Source organism: Phascolarctos cinereus, unplaced genomic scaffold, assembly GCF_003287225.1.
Source record: "Phascolarctos cinereus isolate Bilbo 61053 unplaced genomic scaffold, phaCin_HiC Scaffold_8;HRSCAF=390, whole genome shotgun sequence".
In the NCBI taxonomy this organism is placed as follows: Eukaryota; Metazoa; Chordata; class Mammalia; order Diprotodontia; family Phascolarctidae; genus Phascolarctos; species Phascolarctos cinereus.
This window is the reverse complement of record NW_027556291.1, coordinates 44,513,309-44,536,012: the sequence shown is the minus strand read 5'-3', so window position 1 is coordinate 44,536,012 and position 22,704 is coordinate 44,513,309. Positions and strand designations below refer to the sequence as shown.

Below are 22,704 nucleotides of genomic sequence, written 5' to 3'. Positions count from 1 at the left end.
CTACCTGTATTAACTGACACCCCCCACACCCCAACACACATACACACACACCACCACCACCACCACCTCCAACCTATTACCTGCCTAGACCTGCCACATGCACCCTCTCTCCTGACTTGCAGCCACCCACACTTCACTGTGAATGCACCTTTCTAACAGCCTATTCTCTCTCCCACTCTTTGCCCAAGGCGGGAAAATCCAGCTCAGAATAAAATATTCTTTATTTCAATGTCAAAGCAATGGGGACACTGGGAATTTTCCTCGAGTAAGGCCTCCAAAATTAAATTTGGGAACCACAAAACCACCAACAAAACACAATTAGGACAGCCAATTTGCTACAATGAACTTCTTATAGTGAGGCACATGCCAAGCATCCCATTCTGGCTGTCCTGTAATTAATTGGCAATCCTGGGAATACACAGAAATATCAGGATTAAAATCAAAATGTACAGCAGCCATTGTTAGAAATCGGGCCGCCATACTGGTGCTGACTCTTCCTTCATTTGAAGTCCACTAAAATCACAGTAATAATTGGGTCATAGACACCAATTACAATATGCAGAGTCTCAATTTCCTTCCCAACTTCCCGGAGTTATAATACAAATGCACACAACCTCCTAGCCATGGAAGTCAAAGAGACCTGAATTAAGTCTAATTTTCGAGTTAGCATCTCTGGTGCATGCCTGGCAAATATGGCAAGAAATGCTTGACGCACTGGGTTTAAAAATCATCGATTCAAGGGACTCTGTTGGCTAGAAATGTGGTTCCCAGCTGCCATGGAAAGCACAAAGGCTTCTGGGCAGAGTTTGTACTTCCCCCACAACAGCAGGCCTCTACAACAACAACAACAACAACAACAAATGAAACTGAAACTGTGAAGCAACATTTAGGAATTTCATATGATCAAATACAGATTACAGCCATAACACTGAGTTTTATAAGGGAGGCAGGGCCTTCATATCTATCATTCTCAGTATTCACAGGGTCACAGATTTAGAGCCAGGAGAGACCTTAGGGGCTCCATATTCTTACAGAAGAGGAAACTGAGCCTCTGGGAGGTTAAGTGACTGCCCAAGATCACACAGCTAAATAAGCACTAGAGACAGGATTTGAACTTAGATCCTCTGATTCTAAATCCAGCTCTCTTTCCACTATTCTTCTATATTTTATAATCTGAGAGGCATCAGAGTGGAGTGGCTAGAGTGATGGACTTGGAGACAGAAGAACCTGGGTTCTTGCCTCGGGTGCTTACCACACATGGGCTACGTGGTCCTGGGCAAGTCACTTGATTTCTTTTGATCCTTGGCTTCCTCATCTGGAAAACTGGGAGAACAATAACCCAGGCTGTGGTGAGGCGAAATGAGATAATGAGTATGACCTTATGCAAGTCACTGACCTCCTCTGGCTTCAATTCCTCATCTATAAAAAGAGAGGGAAGGGCTACAGGGCCTCTAGAGTTCCTTTCAGCCCTAGGTCCTTCTGTGTCAAGTGTTTGGTGAGCCTTAAAGGGCTATGTACCTGCTGACTATTATCATGAATAATTCTTCTGAAATATACAGAAACTGTGCTTTCTTTGGCTGCAGTAAAGCCTTTTAATTCATGGGGGATGTTTCTACACAGAGACATGAAACTGTTGGTGGCACTGATCAGTGATGTTTGTCTCAGTTAACGATGGGCAGAGAGCCACGGGTATTGATCGGCTTTATCCAACTGCTAATCAGCTTGGCAGGAAGTCACTGGCAGGATAACTTCCCAGTTCTGCTCACTGCTTAGTCTAGGCAGAGACTAAGGGGGAGAAGGGCTAGAGGAGGGTGAGTTGAAGTTGGGTGATCTCATGTCAGTAAAAAGAAGGGGTTTGATTTGATGATATCAAAGTTCTTGTCCAGTTCCAAGTCCGTGATTGTGTATATCCCTTCCTCTTTTGCTGAGACTCTGTTTATCCATCTATAAAATAGGAGGGCTGTACTAAATTACCTCAAGATTCCTTCCTTCTCTATATGCCTCTTTTCCTCACTGGGCCTCAGTTTCCCCATCTATAAAAGAAAGGGGCTGATCAAGGTAGTTGCAAAGGTCCCTTCCTTCTCTAAATTATATGTCCCTTTTACTCTCTGGGTCTCACTTTTCTCATTTGTAAAATGAGAGATTAAAACTAAATGACTTCAAATGTCTGTCCCTTGCAGACCCATCGGCCTATAAGTTTATGTTCCTTCCCTTCCCTGGCTCTTAATTTCTCTAGGTATAAAGTGAAGGGGTTGGACTGAGTGATCTTGAAAGCCCCCTCTGGTTCTGATATTCTAGAATTCAAAGATTCTAAGCCTTCTAAGCCTTCTCCCCTCTTTGGGCTTCACTTTCTCCATATATAAAATGAGAGGATTGAACTAGGTGATCTCCAAGGCTCCTCCCTGACTCCACCTCACATTTAGATCCTGCAATTTCTACGATCAACTTTTCTCTCCAATGTCTGCCAGGTGACTAGTTTACTGGCCCCAAACCTGAAGCATGAGGCTCAGAGGAATGAACAAGATAGAATTCTCTACACAAAGACTGGAGGATAAGATCAGAGTCAAACAGCCTGAAGAAGAAAGTAGGGATCAGCAAAGAAAATGTTGGAAGAAAAGCAGCCAGGCAGCCCAAAGCACTGATAGGAGCAAAAAAAAAAATATATATGTGGAAAGCAGAAAAAGAAATGATGAGAGTAAGGCGATATCTACTTGAGAAGCCATTCCCCTAAGAAAATACTGAAAAGCAAAAAGAAGCCAGCAGTTTCCATTTTAAGGGAGAGAGGGAGGGAGTACTGAGAAGAGGGAAGGAAATTCCCAGCAGAATTAAGTGGAATTTTCTAGGACAGTTAAGGTGTTAGGTTTAGCAACTGAAAATCCTGTGAACGGAAATTAAAGGCGTGATCAGGAAACAAGGTCAATATCCTATTAGCCTATCAATATCCAAGGACATGGAGATTTCAGAGATGAGATTGGACTGACTGAAAAATATGATCTGGAGGCCCAACAGAGCAAAAAAATATATATTTGTTCTATTTAAAATGAAAATACAGTCTGTCCAAAAAGCCTGAGATAAAAGGGCTAGCAATGGCCTGAGCTTAATGCCAACTCATCCATATTGTACTTAATAAAGATCTAATTAAAGGAACCTGACCTCAGCATACAGGGCAAGTCTACACTCCCTAGGCACCTCACATGGGTAATACGGGCAGGCACATATGGGATCAAATATTCCTTCCACCAAAAACACTCATGGCTCTGACAACCAACGCATTTTCATATTAGCAGCTACTGATGTAGCAGTAAACCCAGATTACTGTAGTCATATATACTGAAGGTCACATCTTCTCCTTTCAGCACAATGTGTCTGAAGCTATGATCTCACTGGGGCAGGGACATTCTTATGAGGAAACTCCTTTCACCAATGAAGATCAGGACCTGTTCTGCGACTTAGGGACTTCAAGAGCTACCTGGGGGCTCTGAATGTTTAGGTGACCTGCCCAGAGTCACACATCCAATATTTGTTAGAGGCAAGACTTAAACACAGATCTTCCTGATACTGAGGCCAGCTCTCTATCCACTACACTATGTGTTTTAATAGTTGTTGTCGTTGAGTTATTTCAGTCATGTCTGATTCTTTGTGACCTCATGTGGAATTTTCTTGGCAGAGACACTGAAGAGGTTTGCCATTTTCTTCAACTCATTTTACAGATGAGGAAACTGAAGCAGTCAGGGTTAAGTGACTTGCCCAGGGTCACACAGTGTCTGAATGTCTGAGGCCAGATTTGAACACATGAAGAGAAGTCTTCCTGATTCCAAGCCCACTACTCTATCCACTGACCTGTTTTAATAACTGAGTATTTAATAACTGAATAACAGAGATTTACTTATCACTTTAAGTTTTGAAATGAGAGTATAATCTCATGCGACCCTCACAACAACTCCACAAGTTAACTGCTATAGCTATTATCATCCCCATTATAGAAAAGAGAAAATGGAGGCTCAGTATGGTAAAGTGATTTGCCCAGGGTGTTTGCTGAGGGATTTGTGCTAAAGTCTTCCTGTCCCCAAGTTGAATCAGGCTTTGGGGCTTACTATGGAGGGTATAAGATGGTCTAGGGTGAAAACATGGATAAGCTTGATTGCTATAACTAAAAGTGATCTTCCCCCTTCCTTCAGGTAGGTAAATGCCTCAACTGTCCCATACAGATGGCTCCTAGTCCTCTTTGTGACAGTATCTGGAGCCTCCCAAACCTCTCTTGAATATAGACATTCATGTAGCTATACTGATGTAGAAACATTAACTGGTAGAAGTCACCTAGTCCAATCCCCTTAAGTAGTAGGTGATAAAACTGAGGCCCAGAGAAGCTACTGGCATAGTAGAAAGACAACTGGATTTGGACTCAGAGGAACGGCTTCAGATCTGAACTCTGCTACTTATCACCCGTATGACCTAGAGGAGGTCACTTCCCCCATGGTGGGCTTCAGTTTTCTCACATGCAAACAGAGAGGCATAGACTAGGTGACCTCTAAGGTCCCTTCCAGTTTTAGACTAAGAAATGAATGACTTGGCTAACATCATACAGCAAGTTAGTGTCTGAGTGGTGACAAGAACCCAGGCTTCCTGAGTCCTAGCTTTCACTCCATCATGCTGCCCCTCAATCTTTCCAAATTCTCAATGATCTTCTAAATACCTATGACATCAGTATTAAAATTCTGCATTTTAAGATTTGTTTATGTTTATAACATTATTATAAAGACGTATAATGAAAAGAGCACTGGACATAGATAGAACCAGGGGCCAGTGTGGTACAGTGAAGAGCTCTGATTCCATAGTTAGAAGACCTGGGTTAGAATTCTCTCTGTGTCATTTACTACCTGTGTGACCTTGGGCAAGTGATTTCCTCCTCTAGAGCTCAGTTTCCTCATATGTAAAATGAAAGGAGAGGAATTGGATTGGATGACCTTAAGATCCCTTCTGGCTCTAGAGCTACAATCCTAAAGTCTCATCCAACTCTAAATTTATAATCCTATGACCTGAGTTCAAATTCTGCCTCTGTCACTTATTAGCTGTGTGACCTCAGGCAAATCACTTCCCCTTTTTCAGAACTAAGGTTTATCCACTGTATAAATGATGAGGTTGGACTGGATGTTCTCAAAGGTCCCTATCTAACTCTAAAGCACAAGTTCCTATAATATTTAAAACACCCCCCCCCACACACACATACACACATTATTGATTCTTTTTGTCTTTATATCATAGTCTTTTTTGGGGAAAAGACTCCCTTCCCCTGTCCTGCTCCTCCTTCCAGATTAAACCATCCCTTGTAACAAGGAAAGACAACTAAGAAAAAACACCCAATACAGCAATGACATCTGACAGGAATACACACCATTTTGCACTTATCCTAACCTTATCTATCCACCCTGAAGGGGGAGGTATGTTTTATTACCTTTTCTCCAAGATTATCACTGACTTTTCAATTCTTCAAAAATCGTTTCTTTTCCTCTTACAATGTTATAGTTCTTTTCGTTCTGCTTATTTCACTCTGTATCAGTTCATACAAATCTTCCCATATTTCTCTGAATCCTTCCTATTCCTCTTTTATTATGGCAATAATATTCCACTATATTCATATACCTTAGGTTTTTCAGCTACTTCCCAATCAATGAGCACCCACTTTGTTTCTAGTTCTTTGACATCACAAAGAGGGCTGCCATGACTGCTGGGCTAAAATGTACAGGCCAGTAGTGTTAAACTCAAACAGAAACAGGGCCACTAAACCACACATAAAGATCCTTGCAGGCTGCATACTGGCTTAGAAAACCACATATTAATATTTTCTATGTTTTATTGTATTTTTATTTTGTTAATTATTTCCTAATTTCATTTGAATCTCATCCAAGCCCCACTAGAGAGTGCTGCAGGCCATATGCTTGATACCTCTGGTATAGATAATTTATTCATTTTTTCTGCATGATTACAAACTAACATGCAGAATATAATGGACTAATTCATAGTTCCTTCAACAGTGTATTAGTGTGTCTGTATTCCCATAGCCCCTCCAACCTTTTCACTGGGAGAGGAGGTGCGTGTCATCTTTTCCAATTTTCAGGGTGTTAGGTAAATCTCTGGAGTTTAAAATTTTTTTCACTTCTCTTACAATTAGTAGTCTTAAGGACATTTTTGAAATAATCATTTATAATTTGTAAATTTTTCTTTTGAAATCTGTTCATATCCTTTAACCACTTATCTATTGGAATGGCTATTACTGTTTGCGTCAATTCCCTATGTAACCTGGATATTATTTTATTTACTGATTATTTGATATTAATATTTTCCCCACTCTATTATTTATTTTCTAATGCTGTCTTCATTGATCTTATTGTGCAAAAATGTAAATTTTCTACAACTGAAATTGTCTAGTTTCTATCTTATGAAATCCTCTATCCTTTGTTTTATTAAGAATTCTTCCCCTAGTCATAGTTGTGAAAGATACTTAAGTTCATTCTTTTCTAAATTTTAAAAAATGATGTAACCTTTTAAATTCAGGTCTCATATACATTTTGAACTCATTGTGGTATATGGTGTAAGATCTTGGTCTAACTCTAATTTCTGCCAAACTGCTGTCTAGTTTTCCAATCAGTACGTGTCAAAAATGTAGTACTTCTCTCATTAATTTGTTCTCGGGGATATCAAATTATTTTCAATTTTTTTACAATTTACAATTATTTTCAACAGCCTTTTTCTTGTTCATTTATCTAGTCTGAATTGATTTTTCTGGTTTTTAATCAGGACCAAATAATTTGGATGATTATTGCTTTTTAATAAAGTTCTAATTAATTAATAGAATTAATAAAATTCCATTCCTTCCTTCATTTATATTCTTTCTAATTATTTCTATTGATATTCTAGACCTTTTATTCCTCATGTGAGGATCCCATGAAATAATGTATGCAAAGCACTTTGCAAGTTTTAAAGTGCCATAGAAAGGTCAGCTGTTTTTGCTCAGGCAGTTGTCTGTAAGGGCTGCCTGAGTCGTGGATGTCTAGGAAGCTGTACCCTGTGCATGCTTAATGGGAAATGGTGCATTCAGTTTAACAACTTCCTGAAAGCAAGAACTGTTTCCTTTGTGTCTTTGTATCCCCAGAACTCAGTGCAGGACCTTGCACTTAGTAGGCGCTGAATAAAGTTTTGTGAATTGAACTGAATTCAATCTGGACCTGGAGGATTCCTTAATGAGGAAACTTTTATTAAGCTTTAACAAGAAAAAAAAAAAAGAAAACATCTATTCCTAAACTAGGGGATTGGGATGGGGAGATGGATTTTTTTTTCTTTAGTCTGCACAGCTAAGCTGAAAATCTGCTGAAGCTTCCCTATTTTTTTCCTGTACAAGCTGAGATCAAACTTTGCAAACTGCCCCCATTGTAAGATAATTTGCACAAAATTGTGAGTTAGTGACAACAGCAGAAGTCTAAACTGTATGATGATGCTAATTATCATTTACATTATAGTCATTCATGTAAAAAAATATTTTTTTTTCTGCCCTAGATTTCTACCAATTCTGAGACCAAATATTAAGTTAGTTGCTCTGTGGTCTTATTAAGGTCAGTAAGAACCCAGTTTGTCATCCAACTGACAGAGTATCATGGAAAAAAATCATAATAACTGGGTCATAGACCCAGATTTGCCACTACTGAATTGTGTGTGATTTGGGGAAAATCACTTTTGATTCTCTGGTTTCAGTTACCATCTCTGAAAAAAAAACATGTGGGGCTTAGATGTAATGCACTGGCTGTCTCCTGTTCCTGGAATGCACTCTTTCCTCACTCCCATTTCTTAGGATCCCTAGTTTCCTTCAAAACTTGAGTTTCAGGAGACTTTGGGGTAAGATGGCAACATGAAAGGTCATAAGGCATAGAGGAGCCCAACTCTCCAATATATACAATAGAAATGACCTAACGAAGGCACAAGATTTAATAATGATCAAGAAATACAAGGAACAACATCAGAGGAAAGAATGACATGGCCAGAAGGACTACAAAGGTATCTGGAAAAATGAAGCAGGAGATTTTTTCTAAATGGAATTACAAGTGAAACAAGAGCTCTGGAATAAAGAATAATTAGAAGGATAGTAAATAGTTTAGAACAGAAGGTGGAAACCCTTACCCAAGTAACAGGACTCAATGACTCCATGAGGCAACAAGAATAGGTGGTAAGGGGGCAGCTAGGTGGCCCAGTGGATAGAGCAGCAGCACTAAAGTCAGGAGGACCCAAGTTCAAATCCGGCCTCAGACCAAACACTTGACACTTACTAGCTGTGTGACCCTGGGCAAGTCACTTAACCCCAATTGCCTAAAAGCAAAAAAAAAAAAAAAAAGAATAGGTGGTAAGGACTGAAGCTATTTTGTTGGTATAGGGAACTCCCCAGATGAGGAAACAAGAATAATTAGAATCAAATCAAAAGAAAATGTAAGGTATATACTATCAAAAACAACTGACCTGGAAAACAGGTTGAGAAATAATTTAAGGCATTGGATTCCTGAAAATCATGACCAAAAACTTTTTTTTTAAAGCCTGGATACCATGTTTCAATAAATCCTAATTGAAAATTGCCTAGATTTACTAGAATCAGAGGGCAAAGTAAAACTAGAAAAAAATCTATCAGTCACCTCCTGAAAGAAACACAAAATGAAAACTCCCAGAAATGGCACAGCTAAAATCCAGAGCTTCTGGGTCAAAGAAAAAGTACTACAAAAGCATTCAGAAAGAAGTATTCAAGTACCAAGGATCAATGAGACTATACTGCAAATATTATAAATGAGAGAAAATCATGGAATATGATATTCCAAAAAGCAAAAGACCAAAGGCTTGCAACGAAGAATAACTTACCCTGAAACACTGAGTATGATCTTATGAGGAAGAAAAAGGAACCTTTAATGGAAAAGAAAACTTTCAAGCATTCCTGATGAAAAAACCGGAGCAGAGTAGAAATACTGAATTGCAAACACAGAAGTTAAAAGAAACCTAGAAAAGTAAAAGCATTTGTGAAACCAGAAGGGGCTTAAATAATGATAAAGTGCATTTATAGGTAAAGAACAGACAAATGACCCTTCATAATCCTAGTGTCTTCAAGGGTCACAGAAGGAATTAAATGAAACAAATGAAGGAACCGAGGTTAGTTTTGTTTTACCTTAAGAGATAAAAGAAAATGGAGAGGAAAAGGAATACACTAGGGAAGAAATGTAGAATAAGAGTGGAACTTACTATTTCTCGTAACTGGGATGCATGAAGAGTATACAAACAAGGAAAAATTGCTGGGGTGAATGGGAAATACATATATTTCACTCCTACAAGAACTGGATCAAGGAGCTTTGAACACACACATATATACACAAAAACACACAAAGAATTTGGTGTAGTGATATACTAATCCCAGGAAAGAAACAGGCAGGCATAGGTAAAGGGGAGAGGGAGATTTGAAAGGGAGGGTGGGAGTCAGAGTGGTAATAATCGTGAGCAAAATAAAGTTCAACTTCAAAGAGAGGATTATAAAGTAAGAAATAAAGTATAAAGCCAGTGTTCAGGGCTGGGGCAAAGGGAAGAAAGGAAGGGAAGTGGAAAGCATATCATTTCAATAACAGATCACTAATGTTGATCACATTCTTTCTTTTTCAGTACTCGTCTTCTTTGAGTGGTGAGCACACAGAGGAAACAGAACTGACTATATCTTTAGAAAAGTCAAATGTGATAGATCTCTGTCAATTTGTGAATGGACACAGATAGGAACATACATATTTCTGAGCTTTGCATGACACCTTTACAAAAACTGACCGTGCACTAGGCCATAAAAACCTCATAAACAAATGTAGAATGGAAGAAATATTAAACACATCATTTGCTGATCACAATTCAATAAAAATTCTGATCAATAGAAGGATTTTAAGAAAGGACTCAAACCTAAATGGAAACTAAATAACAATCCTAAGAAACTGATGGGCCAAAAGAAGAATCAAAGAATCATTAGATAATTTCATAAAAGAAAATGACAATGAGGATGTATCAAAAGTGGCTATTAGCTACAATTTTTTTCACTAAATACTTTCATCAACAAAAGAGGAAAAGAACAAATTAATGAATTGGACATGCAACTGGGGAAAAACACTAGAGAAGCCACAAATTATTATTTTTTAATCAACTAAACACAAAAATATAAAATTTCAAAAATTTAAAGCAAAAAACAATCCACTATACTGATAAATAAAACTAGGAGTTGTTTGGTTTTGTTTTTTTTTTTTGAAAAAGACATAATAACAAACTGTTAGCTTATTTTATCTTTTTTTTAAAGAGAGAATAAAATCAAGTTATCAGTATCAAAAATGAAAAAAAGAGAATTCAGAAAAAATTATGAAGTAAAGGAAATTATTAGAAAGTATTTTCCCAATTATATAACAACAAAATTGATAAATAAAATGGAATAAATGAGCATGTTAAAATACATAAAATACATAGATTCTTGAAAAATTTAAATGCCACAATCTCAGGAAAATAAATTAAACAATCCATAAATGATTTCTGAAAGGAAAAAAAATCCAGGACCAAATGGATTTGCAAATGAATTCTATCAAATATTCAAAGACTATTAATTCCAATATTACACATACTATTCACAAAATAGAGAAATAAAAGATCCTACCAAATTCCTTCTGAGACAAATATGGTCTTGATACCTAAAAGAAGGAGAGACAAAGCAGAAAAAAACTATAGACAAATATTCCTAATTAATATCAACACAAAATACAGAATAAAATATTAACAAAAAGGTTATATAGAAACATGTTAAAAAGTTGGTACAGTAGAACCTGGATTTATACCAGGAATGATGATTTAGTTCAATATTAGGAAAACAATAAGCATAATAAGCCATATTAATAACAAAACAAGAAAAAATTATATGATTATGTCAATAAAAAACTTTTGACAAAATACAATACCTCTTTCTGTTAAAAATATTAAAAATCATAGAAACAAATGGACTTTCCTTAATATGATAAACAGTATCTACTTAAAAGCAAGCATTTGCCTTACATGTAGTGTAGAAACACTATGGCCTTTCCAATAAAACAAGGATAAAGTAAATATGTTTATCATCACAGCTATTATTTTATACAGTGAAATACTAACTATTATTAACAAGATTGGAAAAAGAAATTGGGGGAATAAGCATAGACAAAAAGAAAAAAATTATCCCCTTTTCACATGATATGATAGTCTATTTACAGAGCCCCAGAGATTCGACTAAAAAATAAGTGAAACAGTCACTAACATAAACAAAGCAGCAGTACAGAAAATCAACCCATACAAATCACTTGCTTTCTATATATTATCAACGAAACCCAGCAGGAAGAGACAGAAAGAAATTCCATTAAAAATAACTACAATATGTATAAAATTTGGGGGAATCCTGCTTACCAAGGCACACATAAAAATGAATATGATTTCAAAACACTTTTTACACAAAGACAGACCTAAATAATAGGGTAATTGTTCATAGTTGAGCTATGTTAAGAATGATAAAAATGAAACCTACCTAAACTAATTTATTTATTCCTTGCTATGCCAAATTTCCAAAATGTTAGAGAGCCAAAAATAAAATAACAAAATTCCTCTGGAGGAATAAAAGTTCAAGAATCTCAAGGGAAATAACGCCAAAAAAAAAAAAGGGAGACTGAAGGGAGTCTGGGAGTACAAAGCATCAAACTACATTACAAAGCAGTACTTATCAAAACTATTTGATACTAGTTTAAAAAAATAGAAAAAATGATTAGTGGGACATATTAGAAACATAAAATCCAAAAGCAAAGCAAAATGATAGCACAGTGTTCAATATACCCAAAGTCCCCAATAACTACTAGGGTAAGGACTAACTACTGGACAAAAACCATTAGGAAAACTGGAAAGAAGTGTAGCAGAAAGTGGGCTTAGACCAACATCTCCTATCATATGCCACAATAAGCTCCAAATGGATAAATGATCTAGACATACAAATGGGAGGAATGGAGAAGGAGGTACCTTTTACAACTATGGAGAGGGAAAGAGTTCTTGACCAAACAAGTGTTAGAGAGTATAACAGGAGATAATATGGACAATTTTTATTACATAAAATTGAAAGGCTTCTGCACACAAAAACAAAACAAAAACAAACTTCCCAAAAAACCCAATGCAACTGAAATTAGAAGGGGAATTGTTAACTGGGGGGGAAATATCTGCAGTAAGTTTCTCTGATAACACATTACATACAAGCCATACAGATATCTGATTTTGAAATATAAGAACAAAAGGCATATATCTAAGGCTATGAACTGGCATTTGTCCTGCCTCAGACACTTACTATCTGTGTCATTAGAACTGTCTCAGTTTTCTTATTTGTAAAATTGAAATATATTAATAGCACCTACCTCCAGTGCTATTGTGAGGATTAAATGAGATAATATATATAGTTCTTCATATACCTTCAAGTGTTATGTAAATGTAAATTGTTATTGCTAAAAGATAAAGAGCAAGCTAACAGCAACCATATGAAAAAATGTTCTAAGTAACTAAAAATGAAAGAAGTAAAAATGAAAACTCTGAGGTTCCACCTCACACATAGCAGATAGGCAAAGATGCCAATAAAGGAAAATGACAGTTATTAGAGAGAATGTGGGAGGAAAGGGACACTAATTGGTAGAGCCATGAATCAGTCCAACCATTCTGGAAAGCAATTTGTATTTACGCTAAAAAAAAAAAGTGCATATCTCAAAGAGATAAAAGAAAGAGGGAAATGACCAATAGGTACAAAAATTATTTACTGGCAGCGCTTTTTGTTGTAGCAATTAACTGGAAACTAAGGGGGTGCCCATCAATTGGTAAATGGTTGAATGAATTATGCTACATGGATATAATAGAATATTATTATTGCCTTGTAAGGCATCACAAAAGGGATGAATTCAGGGAAGCCTGGAAAGACTAGAATGAACTGATTCAGCGAAGTGAGCAGAACCAAGAAATTATATAATTACTGAAACATAAAGAAAAACAACTTTGAGAGACTTAGGACTTGGATCAATGTAATGAACAAACCCAACTCCAAAGGACTGAGGACTAAGCATAAGATGGTGGACTGACAATAGAATGGGACCTACAGGGTCAATGAGTCCATCCTCTTTGTTCTAAGGATAAGTGCCTGGGATCTAGGGAAATTATGATTTCCTCCTCTTGACAGAAAGATGGTGGACTAGAGGTGCAAAGTAAGACATACGCTTTGGACATGGAAATGTGTAGATTTGCTTTGCTTGATTTTGCTAACCTGTTACAAGGAAGGATTGTTTTGCTTTGTTTCAGGAGGCAGTGGGGCAGAGACTAGTGAGAGCAATGTAAAAAAAAAAAAAAGGAATAAACAAGAGCATCAATGAAGCATTTAATGAAGATAAACAGAGGAGATCAGAAGGAGATTCAAAGAACAATACAGATAAGCAAGATGATTTTGGAGTAATGCTGAATTGAGTATTCATGGTTTCATAAGTAATGCTCTTTTCCTGTTCTTAGCATATGGAAATCTTTTCTTTTTTTAGTGTTCATCAAGGTCAGAATAATAAAAAAAAATTTTAATTTTATAACCTCAGTTTAAGGGCTACCTTCCTCTTTTCCGATCCCCTACTGCTGCTGCTGACTCCTCCCCACTCACCCTCAGCCCTCAATCCCCTTGTATTTATTTTGTATATATCCATTGTCTTTCCTGATAGAACAGAAGTTCCTAGAAACTCATTTCTGTCATCGTATCTCCCAGGCCCAGCTCCATGCCTGACACACAGAAAGTGCTCAACGAATGCTTACTGATTCATTGATTTATATAAGTCGGGACATTTTATAATTCTAGCTATTTTTTCAACCTTACTCATCACAAGGCAGTCATAGGTATTATGGGAGATACAAAGAAGTTTAAGAAATGCTTCCTACCCTCAAGAAACTTATAGTGTAGTTGGCCAGACCAACACAGGAGAAGATAAATACTACAAGGGAGCACATGATCAATGAGTGGTATCTTCATGGATGTGGGAATTGAATTTCATCTTCCCAAAGGTGGCAGATTATCATCCTTTGAGAATCAATGCCACTTTTGGACACAGACAAAGTTTAATTGTTGCCATCTGGTCCAATTCATATTTGACTAATAATAATGCTTGACATTTACATAGACATACATTGACATTTAAGGTTTGTAAAACACTTAACATCTGTCATCATATTTGAACCTCAGAACAACCGTTGAGGTAGGTACTAATATTAGCCCATTTTACAAATTTGGAAACTGGGGCTCAGAGTTTAAGTGACTTGGTCAGAGTTACATAGCTAGTGTTAAGGTGGTTTCCGAGCCCAAGTCTTACTGATTCCAAGGCTGGTACTTGTTCTATTATACCTCTCTACCTGAAAAGGAATCTCCTCTACAAAATGCTGCTATCTGAATACACCCTGTGATGGAGCCCTCACTACCTCACCAGCTAGCATGACATTGGATTGAATATTAAAACCTAGAGAGTGATGGTATGCCCCATATGCCCCATACACATTGGGCACACAAAAAGCAAACCTGTCAATCACAGATATCTGTCCATCTCTGGATATTAAAGAAATGGAATTTCAATGTTACCAGTTTAACAAGCCTGATCCCTGATAGGCATTCAATAGAAGTTTGTTTAAAAGAAAACATTACTTATTGAAGGGTCACACAATGTCAGAAATGAAAGGGACCCTAGGGATGATCTAGCACCAATGCTCTCCTTTGACAGATGGGGAAATTGAGTCCCAAAGAAGGGCAGCAATTTGTCCAAGGTCACAACCAGGTACATAACAGATGCTTAAAAAATGCTTGTGGTTGATAGATTGGTAGCAATATTGGTAGCAGAGACAGGCCAGTCAGAGGAAAGAATATGTGCTGGTTGCTACTTGGCATTTGAACAAAATGACCAAAGGTAAAAGGTCAAGTGGAATTGCACATTTCCTACTTTGGGGCTTTATTCCAGCCACAGCAGCCATTCCCGTGAACTCAGACTAGGAGAGTGCAAAGGTCTAGGATGAGTAAGAGTAAAGAAGCCCCCAGGGAGAGACTATATGGCTGATGTAAGAGCATCTGCTGGGACTGTACTAAAACCTATCCAGTTATTAGCACCATCAGTTAATGAGATGGCTAAAAGGGTTCTAGAGGCCAAATAAAGGGCACTGCTTCAAGGTGGTAGAAGCAAGCAGAAACTGGATCAATGGGCAATAAAAACCAAGCCTGTCCAGAGACAAAAGGAATCTTTTTTTTTTTTTTAAAGCAGAGGCCTAAAGAAATTAGAAGCCTTGAGTAAATGCAGTGGAGTTTGGCATGATCGATGACAGATACAAAAGGAAGTTTTTAAAAATTAATTTTCCTCTCTCTCTCTCTCTGTCTCTCTCTCACCTTCTCCCTCCCTCTTTCTCGATGAAAAGTAGCTCAAAAAGGCTTTCTGCTCAAGGGAGGATTTGGTGTCTCCTGGGCTCCATATTCATCCCATTGTTCTGCAATTCAAAAACTTTGCTGTTTTCACTAAGAAGCACAGCTGGGGGAGGGGAAGGAGGATGAAGTTAGAACGGAATGGCTTCCAGCAGACTTGTCTTGCATGGCCCATCACTGCGGAACCAGGGTAGTGGATGGAAGTTACAGGAAGGGATATTTTAGCTAAATATAAGGAAGAACTTTTTGCTGCCCTGTCAAGAAATGGGTTGCCCCATTAGGTTGTGAATTCCCCATCACTAGAGGTATTCCAGTAAGGCTAGGTGTCAGGAGTGCTGAAGTGGGACTTCTTGCACTGTAAGCTCCCTTAAAGGAAAAGAGTACTAGGGAAGATCAATTTCGCTTCTTTCTCCTTCTGTACTGTGTATCTAGCCCCAGGCTAAGCCATGGGGTGGCCTACAAGAGAGCATACATGGGGCATACAAGAGAAGCGTAAGATTCTGCTTTCACGGAGATTACAGTCCAGTTGAGGTGAGCCACCTACTTCAAGGTGACAGAGAAGGAATTTGGAGTTCAAAGGCCTGAGTTCCAATCTCAGCTTTGCCATTTACTTACCCATGTGACCATGGGCAAGTCATCTCTCTGGGCCTCAGTTTCCTTATAATGACCTCTGAGGTCTCTTTCAACTCAAAATCTATGATCCCTGAAACTTGGTCTCCTGCTGACAACTCTATCTTCTTTCACAGGAATGGTTAGAATTTGCTGGGAAATCATGATGGATATCTTTGTGCAAAGTGAGGGCAGGATAGTACAGTGATTGAAAGATTGACCTTGGAGTTAGGAATACCTGGGTTCAAGTCCTACCCTGAGCATTCTAATCTGAGCAAGCCTGTCACATCACTTAACCTCAAGCAACACTCTTTAAGTTGCACCACAAGCAACTCTCTGAGACTCTAAATTACAAAGAAGTTGCTCATTTGTGTCTGTGGAGGGGTTTCCCTAATGGATAACATAATATACGGGCATAGATTTTTAACTGAAAGTCTTATAAGTCAAAAGTCATCTAGTCCAAAGCGCTTCATTTTACAAATGAGGAAATAGAGGCTCAGAGAGGAGCAGAGCCAGGATTGGAATCCAGGTCTTTGGACTCTATGTCCAGTGTTCTTTCCCAATTAGCTGTCGTAGTCTGACTGGGGAAACTAGAACTTTAAACACACAGAAAACAGAATTTTCTGTCTGTTTCTCCTGTTGAAGATGAGACTTCACTGTAGTTTAGAACTCTGGGTGGGAGAAACACATGGTGGCTGAAATCAATTTTGGAGAAGGACTGTTTACATAAACTTATTTATCTTCTGATCAAGATTGATACTTACATTAGAACACTGAGCTAAAAGCCAGGAGGTCTGCCACGTACACCGAAGTTAAGTCAAATAAAAAGCCCATGACAGAATGAAAGGGCTTCCGTTTCTAACCTCTACAGAAAATTCAGAAGCAAGACCAAACTCATGAAAAATAATAATTTAATGGGCATTCTGTTAGCAGGTAAATTGAGGGCCATTTGTGTGATACCTCCCTTTTTTCCTCATTAAACTGGAACTGTACAGTATCAGCTAAAGAGCACGGTCAGAAGTGTCCTATTGCATTGGCTAGCCAACTGCACACTGAGCGTGCAAGGGGTAAGACAAGGCTACTCGCAAAAAGCGCTGATGCCAGAAAGATGCCATCCTGCAATTTGAGAGCTGGCTGGCAGCAAGAAGGCAGAATTAGCAAGGAAAATGGGAGGAAAGGAATGAAGCCAGAAAAGGGCATGGAAACACTCCATGGGAAGCCCAGGGCGAAGCATACAGTGCAATGGAGAGGGCTGGGTTTACATTCGGGGTTCAAATCCTGACCCTGTCACTTGCTAGGTGTGTGACCTTAGGAAGGTTGCTTAAAAACCTAGAGCCTCAGTTTCCTCATCTTTTAAATGAAGAGGTTGAATCTAGATGACTTCCAATCTCCCTTCTAGCTTGAAGTCCTAGGTTCCTGCTTGCTAAGAGACACCAAGACTTGGGTACTAATAGGAACTCTACCACCTTCCTTGGGCAAATCACTTTTGTCACCTATAATAACAGTAAGCTATTTATTTAGGACATAACTTTTCAATCTCATTTTTTTTCAATTTTGTTGAAATTCTTAGGATTGAAAATCACAGTTACTATGAAGTGAATCCTAAGGGCAAATAGATGGTTCAGTGGATAGAGTTCTGAGCCTAGTATCAGGAATACTCATCTTCCTAAATTCTAAATCCAGCCTCAGACACTTTACTAGCTCTGTGATCCTGAGCAAGTGACTTAACCTAGTTTGCCTCAGTTTCCTCATCTGTAAAATGAGCTGGAGAAGAACATGGCAAACCACATAAAGAGTTGGACATAGCTGAAAAATGACTGAACAACATGAGGTAAAGCCTAGGGACATTCAAAATCCAAAAAGCATCTATTAATCACTTACTATATATACTATTTGTTAAGCACTTACTATGAGATAACACACGCAAAGCACTTTGTGAATTTTAAAATGCTAGCTCAATGCTGATTACTACTACTACTACTACTACTACTACTATTGTACCATAGCATGGTAGAAGAATTCTAGGCTTGGAGTCAGGAGCACCTGTATTAAAATCCTACTTCTGACCCTTACTAGGGTCTTGGGTAAATGACTTAATCTCTATGGGTCTCATTTTTCTATTCTACATAATGAGAATAATAATAATACTTACATGTCAAGATTTTTATAAGGACCAAATGAGATAAAATATATAAAGTGGTTTGTAAATACTAAGGTGCCATACAAATGTGAACAGCCATTTTTATTATTGGTGAAAGGAAGCAACGGAGAAAGGACTGTACCTCAGGGTTCCTTTCCCCCTGGGTGTTTTCCTGGGCCATAGGCCAAAGAACAGTTGAAACAGAAGATGGGGGGATGGGAGACTGTGACATAGAGAGTCAGGTGCAGGGCTATGGATGGAGACTATTTGCAAGCCAAGGTACCTTAGGCTTAACCATATAGGTTGACATAGAGAAGCAGGTGGCAAAGCCCAGAAAACCTGATGTGGTAGAGAGTACAAAATGTGGTTCTGTTGGGGTTGGGGAACCATTATGTGACTCACTTACAGCACAGCTATATCTCTAAGGAGGCTTGCTCAGCCCAATGTAAAAATTAGCTTCCATTCCTTAAGCATACACTGGCTATCCAGCAGGGCAAGGCTGCCTGAGGAACATGCGGGGCAGCAATTTGATTCAACCAACATTTATTAAGCATTTACCATATACACAGCATTGGGCTAGGCCTGATAGAGTTACAAAGAGAAATGAGACACAGTCTCTTGCCTTTTATGGAGTTCACAGGTTAGTAGCGGATGGGAACTATACACAAATAATTATAGCATAGATATAACAGGACATGGTAAGTGCATAAGAGAAGGAATAAACATAGCTTGCCGATTTCCACATCTGTAAAATGGGGGAGAATAGATTAACCTGTGAGTTAGGTCATAGGATCATACCTCTAGAGCTATAAGGAATCTTAGAGGACATCTGGTACACCACTTACACACACACACACACACACACACACACACACACACACACACTTTACAGATGAGGTAACTGAGGCCAAGGAGATGAAGTGAATTACTCAGAATCATATACACAGTAAGAATGTGAGGATGTGCTTCCTCCTTTATAAGGCAGGGATGATTGGCTCCATTTTACAGATGGGCTGACTGAGGGTCAAAGAGGGGAAAGAACTTGCCCTAAGCTACCAGTTTGAAGGTGTTGGAGGCAAGACTCAAATCCTAACTTTTAAAGCCAGTGTCCTTTTCACTACAATAATAATTCTTTCAGCAATTAAATTTGACCCTGGATTATCCACAGGAATAAAAACACTGATACAGCCACCTCACTTTCTCCATCCATAATATGTTCTTTATGTTATGTGTGGGTTTTCTCTTCTGTTCATACATATTCTTGTGTGTTAGGCAAGGTGAGAGGGCTTACAGGTCAGGAGAACGCACTGTGATTTCTGTTCTTTCTGAGGAGCCTGGTTGACATTTGGGCAAATCAAGTCAGGAAAGCCCTTGTAAGGACACAAATCTTTAGGAGGACCTAAGGGGGAGCTCATCATTTGCTGGCACCTGTTTCGGTATGCCTCTGTGCATATAGATATAGACACATATAGTGTAAAGGAAGGCACAAGGCATTGAAGGAGAACCAGTGGAAATGGAGGAAGGTCAAGATTCCCCAAGGGATATGAAAAAGGTAAGAACACATTGGATTTGGAGAGAAAGGAGCTGGGTTCTAATTTTAGCTTGACTACTTATTCCTTAAGAGATCTTAGGTAAGTCCCTTTCCTTCTCTGAGCCTCAGTTTCCTAATCTGTAAAATGAAGGGGTTTGGAGTAGATGAACTCCAAGTTTTCTTGTAGCTCTAGATCAAGGATCCCATGATCCAAATTCTAAGGCAAAGCCTCAACCTTCTTGGACCCAGAAGGATGGTTAAAAGGGCATGCCATTGTAGTAGCTGATTGAGGGTGGCTAGGTGATGCAGTGGATAGAGCTCTGGCCTTGGAGTCAGGAGGACCTGAGTTCAAATCCAGCCTCAGACACATAATACTCACTAGCTGTGTGACCCTGGACAAGTCACTTAACACCATTGCCTCACCAACAGAGAAAAATAAAATATACTAGCTGATTGATATTACTCCTATTATTCATTTTTACAAACTCTCAGGGAATGTGCTTCCTCTTTGTAAAGAATTCTCACCTTGGCACTTGACAATTCTTTTTTGAGCTGGTTGCAGCAAGGGGGTTTGGGGACGATATTTTTGGTGAATCTCTAAATCCTATGATTAAGCCACAGCAACAAATTTCCTACTTGAACATCTTGGTTAAGGGAACTTCCCGTGATTAAAAATTAATAATGATCTTGCAAGTAAGAGCTATATTTAACCCATTTACTTATTAGTAAATATATCTAATATGTCTACATATATACTGAGTGACAGAAGACCCAAGTGTAGGGGAAAATATCATTCTCATTTACTAGATAAGGAAACTGAGGCCTGGAGAACTGAAGTGACAAAGGAGCAATGAGAAAAAAAAGCTGGGATTTGAATCTGGGTATTCTGGTTTTAAATCAATCCAGTGTGTTCTTGTCACCACTCTACAACTGACTCAAAGTCTAAGATATTTTAGGTTAGCCACAGATTTGATCACACTAATAGACTTGTTATCGAGAAAATATAAGCTCCTTAAGGAGAGGGACTGTTTTTGCCTTTCTTTGTATACTGAGCACCTAGCACAGTGCCTGGTACATTCCAGGCACTATACACTTGTTGACTGATTTATATAGCTGTATATAGCTAGAATAAGGACAATCAATCAACATTTATTAAGTGCCTACTATGTGCCAGGCACTGTGCTAAGCATTGGGGATATAAAAAGAGGCAAAAGACAGTCCCTGTCTTCAAGAAGCTTACAGTCAACATGGGGAGGCAACATGCAAGCAAATATATACAAAGCAATACATACAGGAGAAACAGGAAATAATCGACAGAGGGAAGGTACTAGGGTGTGAAAAGGGTCTTTGACATCCAGATGTAGCTAGGTGGCACAGCAGACAGACAGAGTACTGGAGTCAGGAGGACTGGAGTTCAAATCAGGGCTCAGACTGCTTACTAGCTGTGTAATCCTGGGCAAGTTACTTAACCTGTTTACCTCAGTTTCTTGTAAAATGGGGATAATAATAGCACTTACCTGACAGGGTTATCATGAGGATCAAATGAGAATATTTGTAAAGGGTTTAGCAGAGTGACTAACATACACTAGGTGCTATATAAATGCCTATTTTTTCCTCCTTGTAATTGCCATTTCCTTTTCTAGAAGTTTACTAACCATCCCTTTACTAATATGCTCTAGAATCTCACCAAGAAATCAAGTCAAGATCACTGTTTTTTCTTATTTTCAGATTTCACTCTTTTCCTTGTTTGAAAATTATCATATATGCCCTTCTCCACACTGGTAGCCCCCTTCTTATCCTGACCGTGTCTCATCAATCATATCTACTAGTTCTTCCTACCCTGCCATGTAGTTCCTCTGAGCCTGGTGATAAACTCATCAAGTGCAGCTAGGCGTTTTCATACCATGTCTCCACACATATTATTGGGTTTCTACTCCACAGACTGTTCTTGGTGAGGAAAACAGAAGCAATATCAGAATTGAGCAGATATTCCTTTTCTCCATTGTCCATTATCATCACCCCATTCACCTCAAGAATCAGTCTTATCCCTGCTTTGATCCTCTTCCTTCCCCAAATATAGCTGTGAAAACCACAACTATCCTTTGTGATGACCTTAGTTTTCTTCCATTGCTTTGGCTCACTCTAACTCACTCCCCAACCCCTTCCTTGGCAAGGTTCCCAACATTTCCATGCCAACAACCAGTTCCTCCTTTTTTGGTGAGAATCAGAACCAGACTAGGATTTCCCCTTGTTGGTTCCTGTACTGTTTGAAGGACAAAATTATCACGAAGTTATTAGCTACTCTGCTTTGGGTAGAGAAAGAGACTAACAGTAGATGTCTGGCTATTTGAAATCCCTTACTAATATATCATCCCTCTGTCTCAGGCTCACGATTTGTTTCCCAAACCCCACATCAATGTTCTCTTTCTGGCCAGGTGACTTGTATTACTCTCCATTGACAAAATTGGTTTTGTCTCCACTAATCTTCACCCAAATTCTGGCTACCTTGCTTTCTTACTACTTTATCTTCCTCCTGTCATCAATTTTCTCATATAAATATATCTTCTTTTTTATTTTTTAAAATTTTTATTTGTTTTTAGTTTTCAACATTCACTTCTATGAGATTTTTGAGTTCTAAATTTTCTCTCTCTCCCTCACAAATATCTCTTCTTAACATAAAATGTTATTCTCTATCTTCCTACTCCCATCACCCATCTTGTTTATTTTGCATAGGACATATACTTCTAGCATCATATTCTGTTCTTTGTCCCACATAGGTGCATTTTAGAGCTGGAAGGGATTTTAGAAGTCATTTAGTCCTGCTGATTCATTTCATGATATTAAGGAACTGAAGCCCAGAGAGGGGAAGTAACTAGCCTAAGGACAAATGAGTAGCAAGTAGAAGAGCTA

General features: G+C 38.4%; 1 protein-coding gene across 5 annotated transcripts in view; it reads right to left on the bottom strand.

The window, feature by feature from the left end:
• The window catches only part of MBNL3 (muscleblind like splicing regulator 3), a 163,156-nt gene that overhangs the window by 113,200 nt on the left and 27,252 nt on the right, over positions 1 to 22,704 (bottom strand). For 4 of the 5 annotated variants that reach the window (XR_002321241.2, XM_020969802.2, XM_020969809.2 and 1 more), the window contains exon 2: positions 10,697 to 10,730. The exons of the other annotated variant lie outside the window; for it this stretch is intronic. The gene's annotated coding sequence lies outside the window, so the exon portion shown is untranslated. The remainder of the gene's footprint in view (positions 1 to 10,696; positions 10,731 to 22,704) is intronic. 5 annotated transcript variants of the gene reach the window in all.